The sequence below is a fragment of the Spermophilus citellus genome (assembly GCF_964194105.1).
Source record: "Spermophilus citellus genome assembly, chromosome: 13".
Taxonomy (NCBI): Eukaryota; Metazoa; Chordata; class Mammalia; order Rodentia; family Sciuridae; genus Spermophilus; species Spermophilus citellus.
The window spans coordinates 64,585,504-64,608,961 of NC_138193.1; the positions used below are offsets into that span (position 1 = coordinate 64,585,504).

Genomic DNA, 23,458 nt, shown 5'->3' on the forward strand with positions numbered 1-23,458 from the left:
GTTCTTTCCTCAAAAAAAGAAAAAAACCAACAAATAAATGAACTCACACTACACCTCAAAACCCTAGAAAAGGAAGAGCAAAACAACAGCAAATGTAGTAGAAGACAAGACATAATTAAAATTAGAGCAGAAATCAACAAAATTGAAACAAAAAAAAAACATTGAAAAAATTGAAAAAACTAAAAGTTTGTTCTTTGAAAAAATAAATAAGATTGACAGGCCCTTAGCCATGCTAACGAAGAGAAAAAGAGAGAGAACTCAAATTACTAACATATGGGATGAAAGAGGCAATATCACAATAGACACTACAGAAATACAGAAGATAATTAGAAAGTATTTTGAAACCCTATATTCCAATAAAATAGACGATAGTAAAGATATGGATAAATTTCTTAAGTCATACGATCTGCCCAGATTGAGTCAGGAAGACACACACAATTTATTTTCATTTATTTATTTATTTATTTTTGAGGGAGGGAGGGAGGGAGGGAGGGAGAGAGAGAGAGAGAGAGAGGAGAGAGAGAGAGAGAATTTTTTAATATTTATATTTTAGTTTTCGGCAGGCATAAAATCTTTGTTTGTATGTGGTGCTGAGGATCGAACCCGGGCCGCATGCATGCCTGGCGAGCGTGCTACCGCTTGAGCCACATCCCCAGCCTGACACACACAATTTAAACAGATCAATAACAAAGGAAGAAATTTAAGAAGCCATCAAAAGACTACCAACCAAAAAAAGCCTTGGACCGGATGGGTATACAGCGGAGTTTTACAAAACCTTCAAAGAAGAATTAATACCAATACTTTTCAAGTTATTTCAGGAAATAGAAAAAGAAGGAGCTCTTCCAAATTCATTCTATGAGGCCAACATCACCCTGATCCCGAAACCAGACAAAGACACTTCAAAGAAAGAAAACTACAGATCAATATTTCTAATGAACTTGGATGCAAAAATTCTCAATAAAATGCTGGCGAATCGACTACAAAAGCATATCAAAAAAATTGTACACCATGATCAAGTAGGATTCATCCCTGGGATGCAAGGATGGTTCAATATACGGAAATCAATAAATACTATTCACCACATCAATAGACTTAAAGACAAGAACCATATGATCATCTCGATAGACGCAGAAAAAGCATTTGACAAAGTACAGCATCCCTTTATGTTCAAAACATTAGAAAAAGTAGGGATAACAGGAACTTATCTCAACATTGTAAAAGCTATATATGCTAAACCTCAGGCTAACATCATCCTAAACGGAGAAAAACTGAAGGCATTCCCTCTAAAATCTGGAACAAGACAGGGATGCCCTCTATCACCACTTCTATTCAATTTAGTTCTTGAAACACTAGCCAGAGCAATTAGACAGACAAAAGAAATTAAAGGTATAAAAATAGGAAAAGAAGAACTTAAATTATCGCTATTTGCGGATGACATGATAATATATTTAACAGACCCAAAAGGGTCTACAAAGAAACTGCTATAGTTAATAAAAGAATTCAGCAAAGTGGCAGGATATAAAATCAACACACATAAATCAAAGGCATTCCTGTATATCAGCAACAAAACTTCTGAAATGGAAATGAGGAAAACCACTCCATTCACAATATCCTCAAAGAAAATAAAATACTTGGGAATCAACCTAACAAAAGAAGTGAAAGATTTATACAATGAAAACTACAGAACCCTAAAGAGAGAGAGAGAAGAAGATCTTAGAAGATGGAAAAATGTACCCTGTTCATGGATAGGCAGAACTAACATCATCAAAATGGTGATACTACCCAAAGTTCTCTACAGGTTTAATGCGATGCCAATTAAAATCCCAATGGCATTTCTTGTAGAAATAGATAAAGCAATCATGAAATTCATATGGGAAAACAAAAGACCCAGAATAGCAAAAGCAATGCTAAGCAGGAAGTGTGAATCTGGAGGTATAGCGATACCAGAGTCAAACTGTACTACAAAGCAATAGTAACAAAAACAGCGTGGTACTGGTACCAAAACAGGCAGGTGGACCAATGGTACAGAATAGAGGACACAGAAACCAATCCACAAAATTACAACTTTCTTATATTTGATAAAGGGGCTAAAAGCATGCAATGGAGGAAGGATAGCATCTTCAACAAATGGTGCTGGGAAAATTGGAAATCCATATGCAACAAAATGAAGCTGAATCCCTTTCTCTCGCCATGCACAAAAGTTAACTCAAAACGGATCAAGGAGCTAGATATCAAATCAGAGACACTGCGTCTGATAGAAGAAAAAGTTGGCTACGATCTACATACTGTGGGGTCGGGCTCCAAATTCCTTAATAGGACGCCCATAGCCCAAGAGTTAATAACAAGAATAAATAAATGGGACTTACTTAAACTAAAAAGTTTTTTTTTTTCAGCAATAGAAACAATAAGAGGGGTGAATAGAGAGCCTACATCCTGGGAACAAATTTTTACCCCTCACACTTCAGATAGAGCCCTAATATCCAGAATATACAAAGAACTCAAAAAATTAAACAATAAGATAACAAATAACCCAATCAACAAATGGGCCAAGGACCTGAACAGACACTTCACAGAGGAGGACATACAATCAATCAACAAGTACATGAAAAAATGCTCACCATCTCTAGCAGTCAGAGAAATGCAAATCAAAACCACCCTAAGATACCATCTCACTCCAGTAAGATTGGCAGCCACTATGAAGTCAAACAACAATAAATGTTGGCGAGGATGTGGGGAAAAGGGTACACTTGTACACTGCTGGTGGGACTGCAAATTGGTAAGGCCAATTTGGAAAGCAGTATGGAGATACCCGGGAAAGCTGGGAATGGATCCACCATTTGACCCAGCTATCGCCCTCCTCGGACTATTCCCTGAGGATCTTAAAAGAGCGTACTATGGGGATACTGCCACATCAATGATTATAGCAGCACAATTCACAATAGCTAGACTGTGGAACCAACCTAGATGCCCTTCAATAGATGAATGGATTAAAAAAATGTGGCATCTATACACAATGGAGTACTATGCAGCAATAAAAAATGACAAAATCATAGAATTTGCAGGGAAATGGATGGCATTAGAGCAGATTATGCTAAGCGAAGCTAGCCAATCCTTAAAAAACAAATGCCAAATGTCTTCTTTGATATAAAGAGAGCAACTAAGAACAGAACAGGGAGGAAGAGCATGAGGAAAAGATTAATATTAAACAAAGACAAGTGGGGGGAGAGAAAGGGAGAGAGAAGGGAAAGCATATGGAAATGGTAGGAGACCCTCCATGTTACACAAAATTACATAGAAGAGGATGTGAGGGGAAGGGGGGGGGGGACAAGGGAGAGAATTGAACAACAGCAGATGAGGTAGAGAGAGATGATGGGTGGGGAGGGGAGGGGGGATAGTAGGGGATAGGAAAGGTAGCAGAATACAATAGTCACTAATATGCCATTATGTAAAAATGTGAGTGTGTAACCGATGTGATTCTGCAATTTGTATTTGGGGTAAAAATGGGAGTTCATAACCCAATTGAGTCAAATGTATGAAAGATGATATGTCATGAGCTTTGTAATGTTTTGAACAACTAATAAAAAATATTTTAAAAAAAGGAGTCTGTGAATGTAAATTCTGCTATTTTATACCCTATTTCCCTCTCCTTCTATAGGAAAGTCAGAAATTGAGCCCTCTCCATCAATACTGTGGAACTCAAAGCAATATTAGGGGGAAAAAAACCAATGATTTGATAATAATTTGGATTTAGATCTGGCTCTAACATTATTAGTTTCATGACCGTGGGGGAACATATATTTTTCTTAACTCTTGGTTTCCAAATATAAAAAATGGAAAAAATAATACCTATTTTGTAAGAGTGTTTAAGATAACACATGTACAAGGCCCCACCACTGTTTCCTGTATGAAACAGGCTCTCAATAAATGTTAGGCTCTTTTCCTACACTGTTACACATATCATGTCCCTTGATACTTAATAAAGAGACCTACTAAATACTTGGACTAACTGCTCTGTTTTCTCCCAAAAAAGGCAGTTGGCTCTTAATAGTGACAGCCATGTGAAAGACTCTTGGGGCCTGACATTGTCCCAAAGAAACAAAAAAGTTCTCATACTGATGAAAAACACCAACTGCTTCAGGCTATAACAAGCCCCAAACAGTAAATCCCTTCCTGCATGTTTTTATAGTGTTACTTAACATCCTGAGAGCTCTGTGCTCTTCCAAGAGTCTTTTATCCTTGCAAGGATCAGGCACACTGTTTACCTTATTTTCCTTTCTTAATAGAGGTCTTTATTGAACAAGACCACCTACTATATTAAAATATTAGGAATCAAAAAGGGCCAGGTTCAACCAGGAAGAAAGTGACAGTTTTAGGACTAAACAGTAAGCTGTTCTTAACCTTTTTAGAATCTGGAGTTTTATACTTTCTGTTCTCAGAAATAGCAGAGTTGCTGATGCACTGGTTCAAACATGTCTGTGTATTTCCCTTGCCTATACTACCAAAGAACTCTTACCATGTGGGAGACTTCCTACTGAATGAAGTCCACAGTCTCAGACTACAACTATAATTTTAAAAAGTGGTGCATCTCAAACTCTCCTCTCATACAATAGATAAACTTTGAGACATAGTACCTCTTGGAAAGCTCTGAACTAAAGTGTCTTATAAGCAATGGTGGCTACTGCATCCCAAAACTCACTTTAGGAAACCAGAATATGCCACTTCAACATAACCATTTTGGCCAGGTCTTCCAGAAGAAAGAAAAACAGACTAGAGTTGAACCCAAAGCCCAGTCTGAAATTTGTCTCAGGACTATTTTGAGAAACTGCAAACACAGTTATCCTTTTATAAGAGAAATTTATAACTAAAAAGAAAATCTCCATTTGTAAGGGTACCCTCTCTATGGCAGCAAGAGGAGGATGACTAAACCACTAAAGGCTCTTAATGCAGAAAGCATAGACTTAAATCTGCATAATAAATCTTAACCTTTTTTTATGGTGCTTTCCTGGGCATGTTAATCAGGTCTTTTCCCACATCTTTCTTTACTTTGGAGAATGATGGTATTTAAGCTTCAAGTTTAAACTGCCTCTTTGAGGTCTACTGTAGAGACTGACTCATCTCTCTGGGTTATTTGTTTTATATATTGGAGCTATGTAAGTTATTAAACTTGTTTTTCTCTTGCTAATCTATCTTTAATAGAACATCACAGTAAGAACTCATGAAGGGTAAAGAAATTATTTTTCCTCTCCTACACTACAAAGGGTAAAAGTACAAGTAGCACTGAATAGGTATGCCATCTAACACAGAAACTTTACCACATAAACTGTTTAAACTCTAAACAGCTCAAAGTCCACACTCTCTTACAGGGCTGATCTCTCTGTCAGATCTAAAGGAAAAAGTATACCTACAAAAGGCAACATACACTGACTTTCCAGCAGCCATTTTTTAACATAAGGATCACAAAAGCTGAAGGCATTGATATAGGCATAAAATACTCAATGTTTTATACTTGGCAGGAACAGTTCTAGACGGTGGGGATTCGGTTTTAAAAAGCAGAGTCTCAGCCATTGAGGAGCTCCAATTTTAATGGAAAAGAGTGAATAAATTAAAACAACTTAAAAAAGTAATTTCAATAGAATGTGTAGTCTACTATGGTAGACATGTAGAATAATACTTTTGATGTCATCAGAAAACTGTTAGCTACATCCCAAGTACCTTATTCAAAGGGGTAAAGAATTATAGATAGAGGATGACCTAGTTCCAAAATTCACCTCTTACATTACTATTTGCTAGGGTTAACATCAAAGCCTCTGTCTTTTGGTAACATACAAAAGGAGGATGACATCATTTGTAGGCAGATAATGAAAACCTAGGCAGTATAAAATTACAGAACACAAAACAAGAAATCAGATCTAGGATCTACTTCTAATTCTATCACTTGATATTCAGAGGAACTTGGGTAATTCACTTAAACTCTTGAAGCCTTATTTTCTCTTAATCTAGTCTGTCCCATTTCATAGGGCTTTTAGAAAATTTTAGTGAGTCAATAAAAGAACTTGAAAATGTTTAAAACATTGGGCAAATACTAACTACACATGCTAATCAAAATGTTAAGAAGCTCAAAGGAGAACAAACAAAATTAACTACATTTAAGATTATCATGAGTCCTTGCTCCTGTATATTAGTTGTTCTTAAATCTTTCCTTCCATATTGTTTCCTAAAAGAAATACCCACCTTTTCGAGAAATGATCCCCTCAAATGACACCTTTAGGAGCAAACTCCTATATTAACACACCTTCAAAGAATCCTTTCCTTCTGATTCAGCAAAATCTTTTTGGAGAAATTTAAAATGGGAGCTCCTCCAGCTAATATCACCAAGCTAATCTTTTTCTTTTAGATACCTAGAGTAAACTTGGCTTGTTATAATACTAGATTGAGCATGCCCAAAAGCATGTGTCTACCACCTTTAAGTGTCCATATCTACCATCTTAAACTTTTAACATATGATCTATGACCTTGAGCTGGGCATGCCCAGAAATGTACATCCTAAACTGAGTGTGCTCAGGAATGTCCTCACTACTAAAGTGCCTTCCTATATGAATACGAATATGAACATGAATATGGTCCCCAGTAAAGTCCCCATGTTTCCATTCTTTAAGGAAACCAATGTTTTACAGAACTTTGATATTCTCCTTACTTGTGGGTAATTAATCTCTCTCATAGGCCTAGTACATGTTAGTCAAGCACTCTACCTCAGACCTTTCAAAATTTTTATACCAAGACAGGGTGCCACTAAGGTGTCCAGACTGGCCTCAAACTTTCAATCTTCCTGCCTCAGCCTCCCGGCCATCTAGGATTACAGTCATGCTCGGCCTATCTGGCACTCTGTGGGAGACATTTCATGTGACTGAGTCATACTCCCCCCGCTGGGTGCTGAGGCACTAAGTCACAGAAATGTGGCAGAGCTTACCCTTCTTGGGTTCGAGGGATGGTGTCTCGTGCATGGGTGTGTCTTGCTACAGCCCCATGGGTGGAGCTACGCTCACTTGTTCCTTTGTAATATAACCCCTGTTTAGGACAGAATCTTCCATGGAAGTGCCTTGTGTGTGTCCCCTTCTCTTACTATGCCTTTGGGTGTGGCCTACCCAGATGTCAGTCAACCTGCTGACAGTGGACATCGTGAAGATAGACTCAGCCCCCTGAAACCTGACCCCTTGCCTCATTTGAATAGCTTCTCCTCAATAAAAGGGGTCAGCGCGTGCTCTCGCTCTCTCTTTCTGTGGACCCTTAAGGTCAGAGGAGCTGTCACAGCGACCCCAATGAAAAAGGTATTTGTGTCACTGAAAAAGGTATTTGTGTCACTTGTGTGGTTATTTCGTGCAGCCCAGTTAGCCCAGTTCAACTGGAGTAACCCCTGAGCCTTTTAGTCGTGAGAACAGAAACCCGGCAGCACTCTTTCTCCATTCTTTTATCTTCCGGTTGTGCTCACTGGCTTCACACTTTTCAAAAAGAGAATCTATTGTGTTTGGAAACAATGTCCAGCTAAGAGCCAATTTTAGTGATTATCCCCTACCTCACTGGGCCAAGAACAAAAAACTATTTTCTTGTGTTTCACTTCTTGGTATTCTGCTCCATGATTAAATGCCCTTATTTTTAGGTGCTAAACAAGGTAAGCACCCATAGGGGGCAAACTCCTATACTTTTATAGAGAAAAAAGCTGCTGCCCTTTAAAAAGACTGTTAATGTGCCTTCAGATTGTTTTTTCTTTATGTTTCAGCTAAGAGTCTATGGAGAAACATACCAGGAACCAGACAACATTACCAAGTCACTCTGACTCTTTTAAGTGACTTAAAATTTGCTAATTATGACAAAGAAGAAATAAAATGAGAAAGGTAGAAAGGAGAAAAAAGGAAGGAAAAGAAGACTATATTTTAAAAGCCTTGTCCTAAAGTTCCTCATACCTTTCCTTCCCAAGCCAGTTCTCTCTCCCAGACTATCCCTCCCCAAATTTCTATAAATCTTCACTCACAATCTTAAAGTTACTGGAAATTTGCCCACTTACAAAAACTGCCCTGTTCACTGTTTAATTGGCCTATAAATACAAGTATTTTTATAATAGATTGAGAAAATGGAGATATAAAATCTATAACATAAGGTACTTTCCTAACATTTTTATCTATTGATCAAATAATGGAAAAGAATCAATCTTAGGATTCTAGGAATTACCAGGCCACTGTAAACCATTTTGGGATCCCCACATTGATGTCAATCTCATGTACCTTCCCACTGCCACCCTCACCAAGTTCCCTTTAAAAGAAGAGCCTAGGAACCCTGAAATTGTTTCTCACTCTTGAGATGGACCACTGAAGAAGATAGAGTTACATGAAGGATTCAAACTCAAAGGCCAAAGGTCATAGCCAATAGCCTTGATGCTTTTTCAATACCTGTGTAACATAGATTTTGACCAATGGCCTTGATACTTTTTCATTTAACACAGATTTTGGTCAATGTTCATACCCTAAAACTATATATGTCCTAGGATAACACACCAAAAACAAACAAACAAAAATGATATCCTGCAACCAGGTCCCCTTCCACATGGAGGGAGTTCTATCTCTTCTCTTCTCACTTAAATAAATCCTGCTCCATTTACTCTTGCCTTCTATTATCGTCTATGAATTTTATTCTTCAAATTTGTGAGACAAGAATCCAGGAGGAAACTGGCTTGAGTTACCAGGGTTTTCTGTGATACTAAGAGCTGCACCACACAATTCGATAGTATTAGATATGGAAAATGACAGATGCCAAAATAATGAGGCCTGGGAAAAGGGAGTGAAAAAGAAAGCCATACACTGACAGCATTGATTCTTTCCCAATACATTCTTTTCCAGTGATAAGACAAGCCCCAGGGAGGAGATAGGAGATATCCACCACATCTGAAATTAGAGTCTCTGGGAAGAAGCCAAAGCATTGATCCTTCCCTAAACAAATCCTTTCCAGATACCAACCATAACCCCAGGCCATCCATCTGGTCCAGTAAGATAAATCCCAAATATTGACCACTGACACCAGACCCCCTCCCATTCTGCCCAATAAAACAGACCCCCAAATTCCTGAGTGCCCAAACTGACACATTCATTTATTAAGTCACCTCTCAGTATAGCCTAAAGAAGTCCAATCCTCTTCTTTGTTTAGTGGCTCATTTTCCACGAGGAAAGTGGGTCTACTGGTGTCACCCCCGTTCTTGCCCAACCCGTTCTGGCATGAAACTTCATTCCTGAATAAAAGGTTGTGATGAAGTTTGCATCAGGCCCAGTCCTGTTGTGCTAACAGGTAGTAGCAAAGAATCTAGTCTTGCCAGCTACAACCCTTGGGGCTGATGTCGGCAGATATCACCTGCTGTGTCCAGTTACTAATACTAAAATGGACTTTATTGGCTGTAGAAGCCTGTGCCCTGCATAAACCCCATTTGCTAACAGAAGCAGGGAATGTAGTTTCTTCTCAAATTCTGGTTTCACCACAATCTCCTTTGAATGTGTACTCCTTGCTTTCCTAAATAAATCTCTGTCCCTCAATATCTGATGCATGCTGAAATTCTTTTCTATCACATCCACCAAGGACTCCATAGTCTTAAAGTGAGGCACCCTCTGCCGCAGTCTGGCTGGGCACAATTCAGGAGCCACTTGTCAAAAGAAACAAACTTTATTTTTAGAACTACAAACGCCAAACAAAACAGCTCCTCAGGAAAAACCCCTCAGAGCCCAACTGCCACCACCGGCTTCCCACAAGCCTCTCACCCCCACACAACCCTCACCACCTCCCACAATCCTCCTGTTCTTGAGGCCGATTGGCTGGGTCGTGTGGGCGGAGCCAAAGAAGTCCCCCAATGAGCAGCTCCGTGGAGGAGCCAATCAGCTAGATGTTGCTGGGGCCGCTGTGAGCCAATCATCAGCTGGCAGCTGGTTGCTGGCAGCTGGAAGTTTGCTGAGGCCCCTTTGGCTGTGGCTCTCAACAACCCTCTCTGGGACCTCTTGGGATCTCCTCCAATGACAATTATAATACCAAACTCCCTGCCCAGAAAGGTTTGTGCCTGCCATCTTCCTTTTGAATATGATTTATGACTCTCAATTAAGCATGCTCAAGAATGTGCCCATCCCACATGTGCTTTCCTGTATGAATATGAATATTTTATAGTTTACCTAATAAAATACCCTTGCTTTCTTTGTTTGAGGAGAGTACTGTTTTGCAAAGAATCTTTCCAGTGTGACTGCAAGAACTGCTAATGGAGGACCACCACAGCTCCTTACTTGCTGCAAGTAATCAATCTTTTCTTCATTCTTTTATTTTCTGGTTGTATTCATTAGCTTTCCACTTGTCAAGAAGAGAATCTATTATGTTCAGTTATACTTACTGTATGAGTTATTCTTGATGATTACTTTCAACTTGGAAGTAAAAAGTAATAGATGTGAACAGTAGAACACGTAGTTAAGGGAATAACTCTATAAAACTGGACCTTCTGTGCTGACTCCAACATGCTTTCTTTTAAGAAGCAATTTATGGGCTGGGGTTGTAGCTCAGTGGTAGAGCATTCACCTAACACATGTGAGGCACTGGGTTCAATCCTCAGTACCACATAAAAAGAAAGAAAGAAAATAAAGGTACTGTATCTATCTACAACTAAATATATATATATATATATATTTTAAAAGGCAATTTACCTTCAGCTCTGCCTGGCTTAACTCAATAGAATATGCTATATTTCTCAATAAACAACCTGTTATCTAGAGGAAAAATGCAATCCTGAAAGCCTCATCACTGCTAATAAGAACATAAGTTGCCCTGAAGGGGTTACTTTTCTGGCCTTTACATAGATCAGATTCCAGAATTCAGGGAGATAAAATATAGAACCAGTGGAAGTCTGATGCAATCCCACAGTCATTAGAAATCAAGAGGTGGACCTGGGCTGGACTCTCTGGAAACTTCCTTGGGACTCCCAATAAAGCTGGAGGACAGGAGGGGCACTCTAGCCCTCTCCTCTATCAGAGGACCCAAGCTCTCCCATGAGAGTGTCCCATATTTTCTTTTATATATCCCTTCTCATAAACTCTTACCTGCTACTCTGAGCGACATGTCTGGAATCTTTCCAGTGTGACTGCAAGAACTGCTAATGGAGGATCACCACAGCTGTCTCAGCTCAGTGGTGGGTAGAAAGTTAAGTATAAATTCACCTCTCAGCTATTAAGACACTGATTATCAAGCACCTTAATAACCTCTTAGTAACTTCTCTTTTTGGAAAACTGCCCTTTTGTTCTCCAGAGTATTTCTATAGCTACTATTTTAAATTCAATTGCATGTGGGTCAGGAGGGCCAAGTAGAGTGTTAAAGTCAGCTGGAGTAATGTGGGGAAGAGAGCAAGGAGTGGTGGGACTGAAGTGGTGAGTACAAGGATCATCTAAAGGGATAATCATTTCTTAGCTCTAGCCTACTATTAGTAGAAAATTCAACCCAGTATTGCCAGACCTTTGTTATTTCAAAAGATTCCAGAAACTATATTCTTGTGTGACATTCACAGGGGCTATTATAAATTGAAGGGAATCACAACATGATGCCCCAAAACGCTATGATGGCATAAGGATTATCTTGAACTGTAACCACAGAAAACCTCTCTACTTCCCCATATTTACCTAAAGAGAATTTTGAGGAGTTCCCACCCCTATTATTTTTTTTAATACAGGAAAAGCAGAACTACTCTTAAATCACCTGAAAGGACTCCAGATTCTTATCAGTCCATAGCTGGAATGGCAGATATCTATATAAAAACCTTACCTAAAACAATCCTTATCTTCCACTAGTTTACCCTTCCACTACCTTCCTATAATTTACCGTCCCTAGAAAGCTCAATTCCCTTTTCCTTTGTCTTTCCACATATCCACAATCTTCCTCTGAGGGTTACAAAGTTCTAAGGCTTCTTTGGGTCTTCACTTCTTTTCTATAAAGTCCTCTATATACAAACCTAAGAAATCATTTCTTCCATTAATCTGTTTTCTGCCAGTTTAATCTGCAGGGCCCCCGGCCCTGAATCTAAGAGTAAAGGGGAAAAAAATTTTCATATATTTCATTATGCAGATTTCCTTTGCCATTTTATGAAAGACTGAGTTATTTACTTTAAAAGTATTTACTAATGCTGATATGTAATTTATCATTTTTTTCTGATATGTGGAAGTAAATATTAAACCTGGCCTTGTAAGATAGACTTGGGAAAGAGGAAACTTCAGGCTAGGCAAACATGATGTGCAAAGACAGAGGTAGAAATATGCCTGGCATGTTGGAGGAGGAAGGAAGATTGGATTTCTTTAGAGAAGTAGAAATAAATAGGAAAAAAATGTGAAAGATACTGAATTCTAAGATTTTCATGGATAATGTTTTACTTTCTGTAGCTTTACTGAGGTAAAATTGCAGTACAATAAAATTTTTGTGGACCTGCAGGGAACTCAGGCTCACAGTAGGCCCAGGTCTATCCTGCCACTGGTAGACACACGCTGGAGCTCAGGCTCCGGACTGCCTCTTCCATTCAACAGACCACCTTGGGAGCTCAGGCCTAGCCCACATCCACCCACACCAACATACGCAGCAACCAGGCCTCAGTTCGCCACCTCCCACTTGGGAGGCCAAGCCTAACCCACTTCCATCTTGGGACACTGCGGATATCGCCATAGCCTTCCACCACACAGTAGCCCCTACCTTTTTGACAAGAGACAGGGCCCAGAAGCAGCTGCATCACAGAGCAAGCATCCCAAAGACAGTGTAAGGACTACCCTTTAAGCCCCATCCTCTGTAAGACATTGCATCCATATTGGAGCACCTCCACTATTATCTCAAGTAATCTTGGCTATTTCCGCCACCACCTTTAGTTGCAGTAGCATATATTGAGGGACACCAGCAAGGTCTGGAAGCCCACTATCAAGGTGAGGTGCAGACAATCTGCACAGGTACTACAAGAATATAGGGTAGAAACTGTAATATCTCAGATCCACACTGCAAGAAAGGAAGATACATAGACAACATGAAAAAATAAGGGAGGAAAGTGCCCCAAACAAACCAGGACACTATAATAACAGAATCCATGGACAGAAACTTGATGAAATGTCAGAGAAGGAGTTCAGAAGGTTCACATAATTAAAATAATCTGTAAGTTAAATAATGACCTAAATGAGCAAATACTAACAAAAATTGATCACTCCATCAAAGGGATAAGAGAGCAAATACAGGTAGCAAAAGATTACTTCAAGGAAGAGATAGACACTCGGTGGGTGGACAGTCAGAAATCCTTGAACTGAAGGAAACAATAAAACAAATAAAAAGCTCATTAGAAAGCATAACCAACAGACTAGATCACTTGGAAGAAAAAACGTCAGATAATGAAGACAAAGTATACAATCTGGAATATAAAGTTGACCACACAGTGAAGATAGTAAAAACCATGAACAGAACATCCAAGAATTATGGGACAGCATCAAAATACCAAATCTAAGAGTTATTGGGATAGAGGAAGGCATAGAGTTTCAAACCAAAAGAATGAGCCATCTATTCAATAAAATAATATCAGGGGCTGGGGATGTGGCTCAAGCGGTAGCATGCTCGCCTGGCATGCATGCGGCCCGGGGTTTGATCCTCAGCACCACATACAAACAAAGATGTTGTGTCTGCCAAAAACTAAAAAATAAAATAATAATAATATCAGAAAATTTCCCAAGCATAAAGATTGAATTGGAAAACCAAATGCAAGAGGCTTACAGGATGCCAAATGTACAAAATCACAACAGATCCACACCAAGGCACATTATAATAAAAATGCTAACATACAGAATAAGAAGAGAATATTAAAAGTCATGAGAGAAAGGAATCAGATTACAGATAGGGGGAAACCAATATGTGCAGATTTTTCAACACAGACCCTGAAAGCTAGATGATGCTGGAACAACATGTATCAAACTCTGAAAGAAAATGGATGCCAACTAAGAATTTTATGTCCAGTAAAATTAAGCTTTAGATTTGATGATGAAATAAAAACCTTCCAAAACAAAAGTTAAAAAAATTTACAACTCAAAAGTCTACACTACAGAACATTCTCGGCAAAATATTCCATAAAGAGGAATTGCAAAATAAAAATGAGAATCAGTAAAGGGAGGTATTTTACTAAAGGAAAAACTAATCAGAGGAGAAACCAAGTCAAGTTAAATATCAAAAATAAACAAAAACACCTGGGAATACAAATCATGTCTCAACAATAACCCAGAAAGTTAATGGCCTAAACTTACCAATCAAGACATAGACTAGAAGATTGGATAAACAAAATTGACCCAACAATATGCCGCTTTCAAGAGACTCATCTCATAGAAAAAGACATCCACAGACTGAAGGTGAAAGGTTGGAAAAAAAATCAACACTCACATGGACTGCAGAAGCAAGCAGGGGTTTCCATTCTCATATCAAATAAAGTAGACTTTAAGCTAAAGTTAATCAAAGGGATAAAGAAGCACACTACATACTGCTCAAGGGAACCATAAACCAACAAGACTTAAAAATTGTAAATATATATGTCCCAAACAATGGACCATCTACATTCACTAAACAAATTCTTCTAAAGTACAAGAATCAAATAGACCACAACACAAGAATTTTGGGTCACAGTAACATACCTCTTTCATCACTAGATAGATCTTCCAAACAAAAGCTGAACAAAGAAACTATAGAACTCAATATAGAATCAATAATTTAGACCTAACATATATAGAATATTTCACTCTTCAATGAGAGAATACACTTTCTTTTCAGCAGCACATGGATCCTTCTCTAAAACAGACCATATATTATGCCACAAAACAACTCTTAGCAAATATAATGATCTGCATTCTATCAGCTCATAATAGAATGAAATTAGAAATCAGTGATAAGTAGAAGACAACAAAAGTCCTGGAAGACCCAGCGATTCTCTGCAACTCTCAAGGAAGCATTCAATTTTAGAGATGGCGGCGGGAAGTGAGTAAGCCGCTCTGTGCTCCGCGCCGCCGCGTCTGAAAAGATGAGGTAAAGATCATTAAAGGAGATCTGTCGACAAAAACCCAGCACCGTGTCAAGAAAGGGGCCTAGGTGGAGTGAATCCGCCACTAATCCAGCCAAGGTGGAGGGAGTCCATCACGACCTCAGCGCGAGCAGTAAGGCTGCAGCCCCAGCTGCACGGCTCTATCGGCCCCATCTCCTTCTCCTCTCCGCCTCTCTGCCTCGCTTCTCCCCAGCTGTCTCTCCTCCCAAGCTCAGTCTCTAAATCTAGATCTCAATTTCTTTCCCCCACCCCGCCCGCTCTCCCGCATGTCTGGTAGCCGGCCGGCGCAGCCCCGAGGCGCCGCCTCCCCTCCCCCAAACCACACCCCCTCCCCGGGGGTCCCGAAGGCCGCCTCTGCTGCCGCCGCCGCCTCCCACGGAGCACCATAGAGCAGACTCTTCACCGCTCGAATGAGCTGCCGAATTAAATGAAATAGCTGATAAGATGAGTGACAATTTAAAATCCAAGTGATCCGAGAACACGCACTGAGCCCTGATCCGCTGAATTCAAACTCCCGGTCACCTGCTTCCCGCAGACAAACAGCCATGACTCGGCATTAATTCATCCAGCTGAAACAAATGGTCAGCCCTTCTCATCATACGAAGGTAAATGCCTACCGAGCCTTCATAAGTAGTGGCCACAGGTTTGAAACGGGGCTTGGGAGAGAAGGACCCACCCATTGAATTAGTCGCCCGGCAAAGGGAAACGACGTCATCAGACTGCTGTGGAGGAGATAACTTCGTTGAAACCGGCAGATACAGGTGTGTGATCCCATAGCCTTCCCTCTCCACACATCAGGAAAACCTTAAGGGCCCCTCCCGGCTCTCCCGTAAGGGCCCCTCCCAGCTCTCCCGTGAGTGCTACAGCCACCCCGAGGAAATCAGAGGTGGTGCGGACCCGCCTACCACTCCCACCAGGGCTGACTGCTGAGGTCTCTTGCACCAGCTACGGGGAAGTGGATAACGGAGGGCAAGTAAAATCCGCTGAGGATTCTCAGCCCCAAGCTCTACAAACTTAAGGTCTGAGGGAATGGCAAACTGGAAGAGTGTGCCCAGTCGTTCATGAAAACAGGGCTCCCGGGAGCAGCAGACCTGGCGTGTAGCCAGTATTGTGGTGAGAGGGGCCTGGCCAAAGAAAAAGTGGGAAGTGACTAGACACAAGAGGAGGCCCTAGACACTCAGGATTGGAGACTCGCCCAGTCTGGGAGGAGCTGCTGCACAGTGATTGGTTCCCGCGTATTGACAGGAGAAACTTGGCCTGGTGGGCACAGCGCCATCTACTGGAAGAGAAGTTAATCAAACTCTAAGAAGGCATTTATTAGGTTTTTTTTTTCTTTTCTTTTTTTTTGATTTGGGTTTTTCATTCATTTTCATTTTTTTCTTTCTTGTTGTTTTATTAATTTTTTTTACAAAATATTTTTTTTAATTTTTTTTCTACTAATTTTAATTTAAATTTTTTTTAATTATTATTATTATTTTTTATTTTTTTGTTTTTTGTTAATTTTTTTCTTTTTTAGTTCCTATTTTTTTCTTCTTTAGTCTTTTCATTTTTCTTATCCCCCCTTTCCTTGAATTCTACCTGCTTACTCACATTCTATTTAGAGACTTCTTCCCTTCCCTTCAAAGACCTTTCCTCCCAAACATCAAATTAATTTACAGGAGTAAACAGTAACTCAGCAGTCAAACAGAACAAGAAGTAACATGAGCAGCTTCAAAAAACAAGGAAGAAAAGGAGTACAAACAATGCAGACAGCCTAAATATTCAGGAGGACCTAGAGTCATCAGAAAAATGGTCATATAAAGAACTCAAGGAACACCTTAGACAGATGGAATGGAACCTTAAAGAGGATACAAGACAGCAAATCCAAGCAGTGAAAGAACACATTGAGAATGAAATTCATAAACAGATAAAAGAAGAAGTTAAGCATCTTTATCAGGAGACAGAGATTATAAAAAATAATCAAACAATAATTCTAGAAATGAAGGAAACGATAAACCAAATTAAAAACTCAAATGAGAGTATCACTAACAGAGTGGAGCAAGTAGAAACCAGAACGTCAGATAATGAAGACAAAATATACCATCTTGAAAAGAGTCTAGCCAACTCAGAAAGGCTGGTAAAAAATCACGAGAAAAACATCCAAGAGTTATGGGATAACATGAAGAAACCAAACTTACGAGTCATCGGGATAGAAGAAGGTACAGAGATTCAAACCAAGGGAATGAGTAACCTGCTGAATGAAATAATTACAGAAAACTTTCCAGAAATAAAAAAGGAAACAGATATACAAATTGAAGATGGATACAGGACACCGAGCACACAAAATCACAGTAGACCAACGCCGAGACACATTGTTATGAAGATATCCAATATACAGAACAAAGAGAAAATATTAAAAGCTACAAGAGAAAGGAGACAGATTACAATTAGGGGTAAACCAATTAGGTTTACCCCTAAATGTAATCAAATTACTAACATACGGAATGAAAAAGGCAATATCACAACAGATGCTACAAAAATACAGAAGACAATTAGAAATTATTTTGAAAACCTATATTCCAATAAAATAGAAGATAGTGAAGACATCGATAAATTTCTAAATCATATGATTTGCCCAGACTGAGTCAGGAGGATACACACAATCTGAACAGACCAATATCAATGGATGAAATTGAAGAAGCCATCAAAAGACTACCAACCAAGAAAAGCCCAGGACCGGATGGGTATACAGCAGAGTTTTACAAAACCTTTAAAGAAGAATTAATACCAATACTTTTCAAGTTATTTCAGGAAATAGAAAAAGAGGGAGCCCTTCCAAATTCATTCTATGAGGCCAACATCACCCTGATCCCGAAACCAGACAAAGACACCTTAAAGAAAGAAAACTACAGACCAATATCTCTAATGAACCTAGATGCAAAAATCCTCAATAAAATTCTGGCGAATCGAATACAAAAACACATCAAAAAAATTGTGCACCATGATCAAGTAGGATTCATCCCTGGGATGCAAGGATGGTTCAACATATGGAAATCAATAAATGTTATTCACCACATCAATATACTTAAAGATAAGAACCATATGATCATCTCGATAGATGCAGAGAAAGCATTCGACAAAGTACAGCATCCCTTTATGTTCAAAACATTAGAAAAACTAGGGATAACAGGAACTTACCTTGACATTGTAAAAGCTATCTATGCTAAGCCTCAGGCTAGCATCATTCTGAATGGACAAAAGTTGAAGGCATTCCCTCTAAAATCCGGAACAACACAGGAATGCCCTCTATCTCCACTTCTATTCAATATAGTTCTCGAAACACTGGCCAGAGCAATTAGACAGACGAAAGAAATTAAAGGCATAAAAATTGGAAAAGAAGAACTTAAATTATCACTATTTGCAGATGACATGATTCTATACCTAGAAGACCCAAAAGGGTCTACAAAGAAACTACTAGAACTAATAAATGAATTCAGCAAAGTGGCAGGATATAAAATCAGCACGCATAAATCAAAGGCATTTCTGTATATCAGCGACAAAACTTCTGAAATGGAAATGAGGAAAAACACTCCATTCACAATATCCTCAAAAAAAAAAATAAAATACTTGGGAATCAACCGAACAAAAGAGGTGAAAGATTTATACAATGAAAACTACAGAACCCTAAAGAGAGAAGTAGAAGAAGATCTTAGAAGATGGAAAAATATACCCTGTTCATGGATAGGCAGAACTAACATCATCAAAATGGCGATATTACCAAAAGTTCTCTATAAGTTCAATGCAATGCCAATCAAAATCCCAACGGCATTTCTTGTAGAAATAGATAAAGCAATCATGAAATTCATATGGAAAAATAAAAGACCCAGAATAGCAAAAGCAATTCTAAGCAGAAAGTGTGAATCAGGCGGTATAGCGATACCAGATTTCAAACTATATTACAGAGCAATAGTGACAAAAACAGCATGGTTGATACCAAAACAGGTGGGTGGACCAATGGTATAAAATAGAGGACACAGAGACTAATCCACAAAGTTACAACTATCTTATATTTGATAAGGGGGCTATAAGCATGCAATGGAGGAAGGATAGCATCTTCAACAAATGGTGCTGGGAAAACTGGAAATCCATATGCAACAAAATGAAACTGAATCCCTTTCTCTCGCCATGCACAAAAGTTAACTCAAAATGGATCAAGGAGCTTGATATCAAATCAGAACTCTGCGTCTGATAGAAGAAAAAGTTGGCTCCAATCTACAGATGGTGGTGGGGTCGGGCTCCAAATTCCTTAATAGGACACCCATAGCACAAGAGTTAACAACTAGAATCAACAAATGGGACTTAATTAAACTTAAAAGTTTTTTCTCAGCAAAAGAAACAATAAGAGAGGTAAATAGGGAGCCTACATCCTGGGAACAAATTTTTACGCCTCACACTTCAGATAGAGCCCTAATATCCAGAGTATACAAAGAACTCAAAAAATTAAACAATAAGACAACAAATAACCCAATCAACAAATGGGCCAAGGACCTGAACAGACACTTCTCAGAGGAGGATATACAATCAATCAACAAGTACATGAAAAAATGCTCTCCATCTCTAGCAGTCAGAGAAATGCAAATCAAAACCACCCTAAGATACCATCTCACTCCAGTAAGATTGGCAGCCACTATGAAGTCAAACAACAACAAGTGCTGGCGAGGATGTGGAGAAAAGGGTACACTTGTACATTGCTGATGGGACTGCAAATTGGTGCGGCCAATTTGGAAAGCAGTTTGGAGATTCCTGGGAAAGCTGGGAATGGAACCACCATTTGACCCTGCTATTGCCCTTCTCGGACTATTCCCTGAAGACCTTAAAAGAGCATGCTACAGGGATACTGCCACATCGATGTTCAAAGCAGCACAATTCACAATAGCTAGACTGTGGAACCAACCCAGATGCCCTTCAATAGATGAATGGATAAAAAAAATGTGGCATCTATACACAATGGACTACTATGCAGCAATAAAAAATGACAAAATCATAGAATTTGCAGGGAAATGGATGGCACTAGAGCAGATTATGCTTAATGAAGCTAGCCAATCCCTAAAAAACAAATACCAAATGTCTTCTTTGATATAATGAGAGCAACTATGAACAGAGCAGGGAGGAAGAGTAGGAAGAAAAGATTAACATTAAACAGAGACATGAGATGGGAGGGAAAGGGAGAGAAAAGGGAAATTGCATGGAAATGAAGGGAGACCCTTATTGCTAAACAAAATTACATATAAGAGGTTATGAGGGGAATGGGAAAATAAACAAAGAGAGAAATGAATTACAGTAGATGGGGTAGAGAGAGAAGTTGGGAGGGGAGGGGAGGGGGGATAGTAGGGGTTAGGAAAGGTAGCAGAATAGAACAATTACTAATAGGGCATTATGTAAAATTGTGGATGTGTAACCGACGTGATTCTGCAATCTGCATTTGGGGTAAAATTGGGGGTTCATAACCCACTTCAATCTAATGTATGAAATATGATATGTCAAGAGCTTTGTAATGTTGTGAACAACCAATAAAAAAATTTAAAAAAAAAAAGAAATCAATGATAAAATAAGAAATAAAAGCTACTCCAACATCTGGAGACTAAATAATATCCTATTCAATGAACAATGGGTTGCAAAAAATATCAAGGAGGAGATTAAAAGATTCTTAGAGGTGAAGAAAAACACAGATACAACATATCAAAATCTCTGGAACACTATGAAAGCTGTACTAAGAGGAAAGTCTATTGCATGGAGTTCGTTCATTAAGAAGAAAAAGTCAACAAATAAATGACTTAACATTACATCTCAAACCCCTAGAAAAAGAAGAACAAACCTACACCAAAAGCAGAAGACAGGAAATAATTAAAATCAGAGCTGAAATGAATGAAATTAAAACAAAAGAAACAATTCAAAAAATTGACAAAACCAAAAGTTGGTTCTTTGAAAAAATAAAAAAAAAAATGATAAACTCTTAGCCACATTAACAAAGAGAAGGAGAAAGAAAACTCAAAATTACTAAAATCCGTGATGAAAAGGGAAATATCACAATGGACACTATTGAAATACAGAAGATAATTAGAAGCTATTTTGAAAATTTATACTACATAAAATAGAATTCTTGATGACACCGACAACTTTCTAGAAACATATGATCTACCCAAACTGAATCAAGAGGGCATATACAATTTAAACAGATAAATTTCAAGCAAGGAAATAGAAGATGCCACCAAAAGCCTACCAACCAAGAAAAGCCCAGGACCAGATGGAAACACAGCTGAGTTCTGCAAGACCTTTAAAGAAGAACTGATACCAATAGTCCTCAAATCATTTTGTGAAATACAAAAAGAGGGAACACTTCCAAACTCATTCTATGAGGCCAATATCACCCTGATTCCAAAACCAGACAAAGACACATCAAAGAAAGAAAATTTCAGACTAATTTCTCTAATGAACATAGATGCAAAAATTCTCAAGAAAATTCTGGCAAATCGAATACAAAAATATATCAAAAAGAATAGTGCACCACAATCAAGTGGGGTTCCTCCCAGGGATGCAAGGTTGGTTCAACATACGGAAATCAATAAATGTAATAATATCACATCAACAGATTTAATGACAAGAATCACATGATTATCTCAATAGATGCTGAAAAAGCATTCAATAAAATACAGTACCTCTTCATGTTCAAAACACTAGAAAAACTAAGGGTAACAGGAACATATCTCAACGTTGTAAAAGGCATCTATGCTAAGCCGTAAGCCAACATCATTCTAAATGGAGAAAAATTAAAGGCATTCCCTCTACAAACTGGAACAACACAGGGATGCCCTCTTTCACCACTTCTATTCAACATAGTCCTTGCAATTATAGCCAGAGCAATCAGACAGACAAAACAAATTAAAGGGATAAGCATAGGAAAAGAAGAACTCAAACTATCACTATTTGCCGATGACATGATTCTATATTTAGGAAGATCCAAAAACTGCCACTAGAAAACTTCTAGAACTAATAAATGAATTCAGCAAGAATCAGAACACAAAATCAACACCCATAAATCAAAGGCATTTCTGTATATATTTCTGTATATCAGTGACAAATCCTCTGAAAGGGAAACAAGGAAAACTACCCCATTTACAATAGCCTCAAAATACATAAGTAAATAAACAAATAAATAAATAAATATAATGCTTGGGAATCAAACTAACAAAAGAGATGAAAGACCTCTACAGCAGAAACTACACAACGCTAAAGAAAGAAATTAAAAAAGACCTTAGAAGATGAAAAGATCTCCCTTTTTTTGTTGGATAGGCAGAATTAATATTGTCAAAATGACCATACTACCCAAAGCATTATTCAGATTTAATGCAATTCCAATCAAAATCCCAATGACATTCCTCATAGAAATAGAAAATGCAGTCATGAAATTCATCTGGAAAAATAACAGACCCAGAATACCTAAAGCAATCCTTAGCAAAAAATGTGAAGCAGGTGACATCACTATACCAGACCTTAAACTATACTACAGAGCAATAGTAATAAAAACAGTATGGTGTTGGCACAAAAACAGACTGGTAGACCAATGGTACAGAATAGAAGGCCCAGAGACCAACCCACATACACTTATCTCATGCTAGACAAAGGCGCCAAAAACATATAATGGAGAAAGGACAGCTTCTTCAACAAATGGTGCTGGGAAAACTAGAAATCCATATGTAACAAAATGAAAATAAACACCTATCTCTCACCATGCACAAAACTCAACTCAAAGTGGATCAAGGACCTAGGAATTAAACCAGAGACACTGTGCCTAAGAGAAGAAGAAGTAGGCCCAAATCTCCATCATATCGAATTAGTCCCCAACTTCCTTAATAAGACTCCTATAGTGTAAGAATTAATATTAAAATCAATAAATGAGATGGATTCAAACTAAAAAGCTTCTTTCAGCAAAAGAAACAATCAGTGAGGTGAATAGAGAGCTTATTAATGGGAACAAATTATTACCACAATGAGTCAGATCACTAATCTCTAGTATATATATAAGAACTCAAAAGCTAAACACCAAAATAATAATAATAATAATAATAACTCAATCAAGAAATGGACCAAGGAACTGAACAGACACTTCTAAGAAGGTGATATATAATCAATCAATATATGAAAAAATGTTCAACAACTCTAGCAATTAGAGAAATGCAAATAAAAACTACTCTAAGATTTCATCTCATGCCAGTCAGAATAGCAGCTATTAAGAATACAAACAACAGGGGCTGGGGTTGTGGCTCAGTGGTAGAGCGCTCGCCTAGCACGTGTGAGGCCCTCTGTTCAATCCTCAGCACC

The 23,458-nt window shown here is 38.5% G+C and overlaps 1 protein-coding gene across 2 annotated transcripts in view; it reads right to left on the bottom strand.

Annotated features, from left to right (window-relative positions):
- The window catches only part of COMMD1 (copper metabolism domain containing 1), a 206,755-nt gene that overhangs the window by 31,972 nt on the left and 151,325 nt on the right, over positions 1-23,458 (bottom strand). The gene's annotated exons all lie outside the window — the stretch shown is intronic.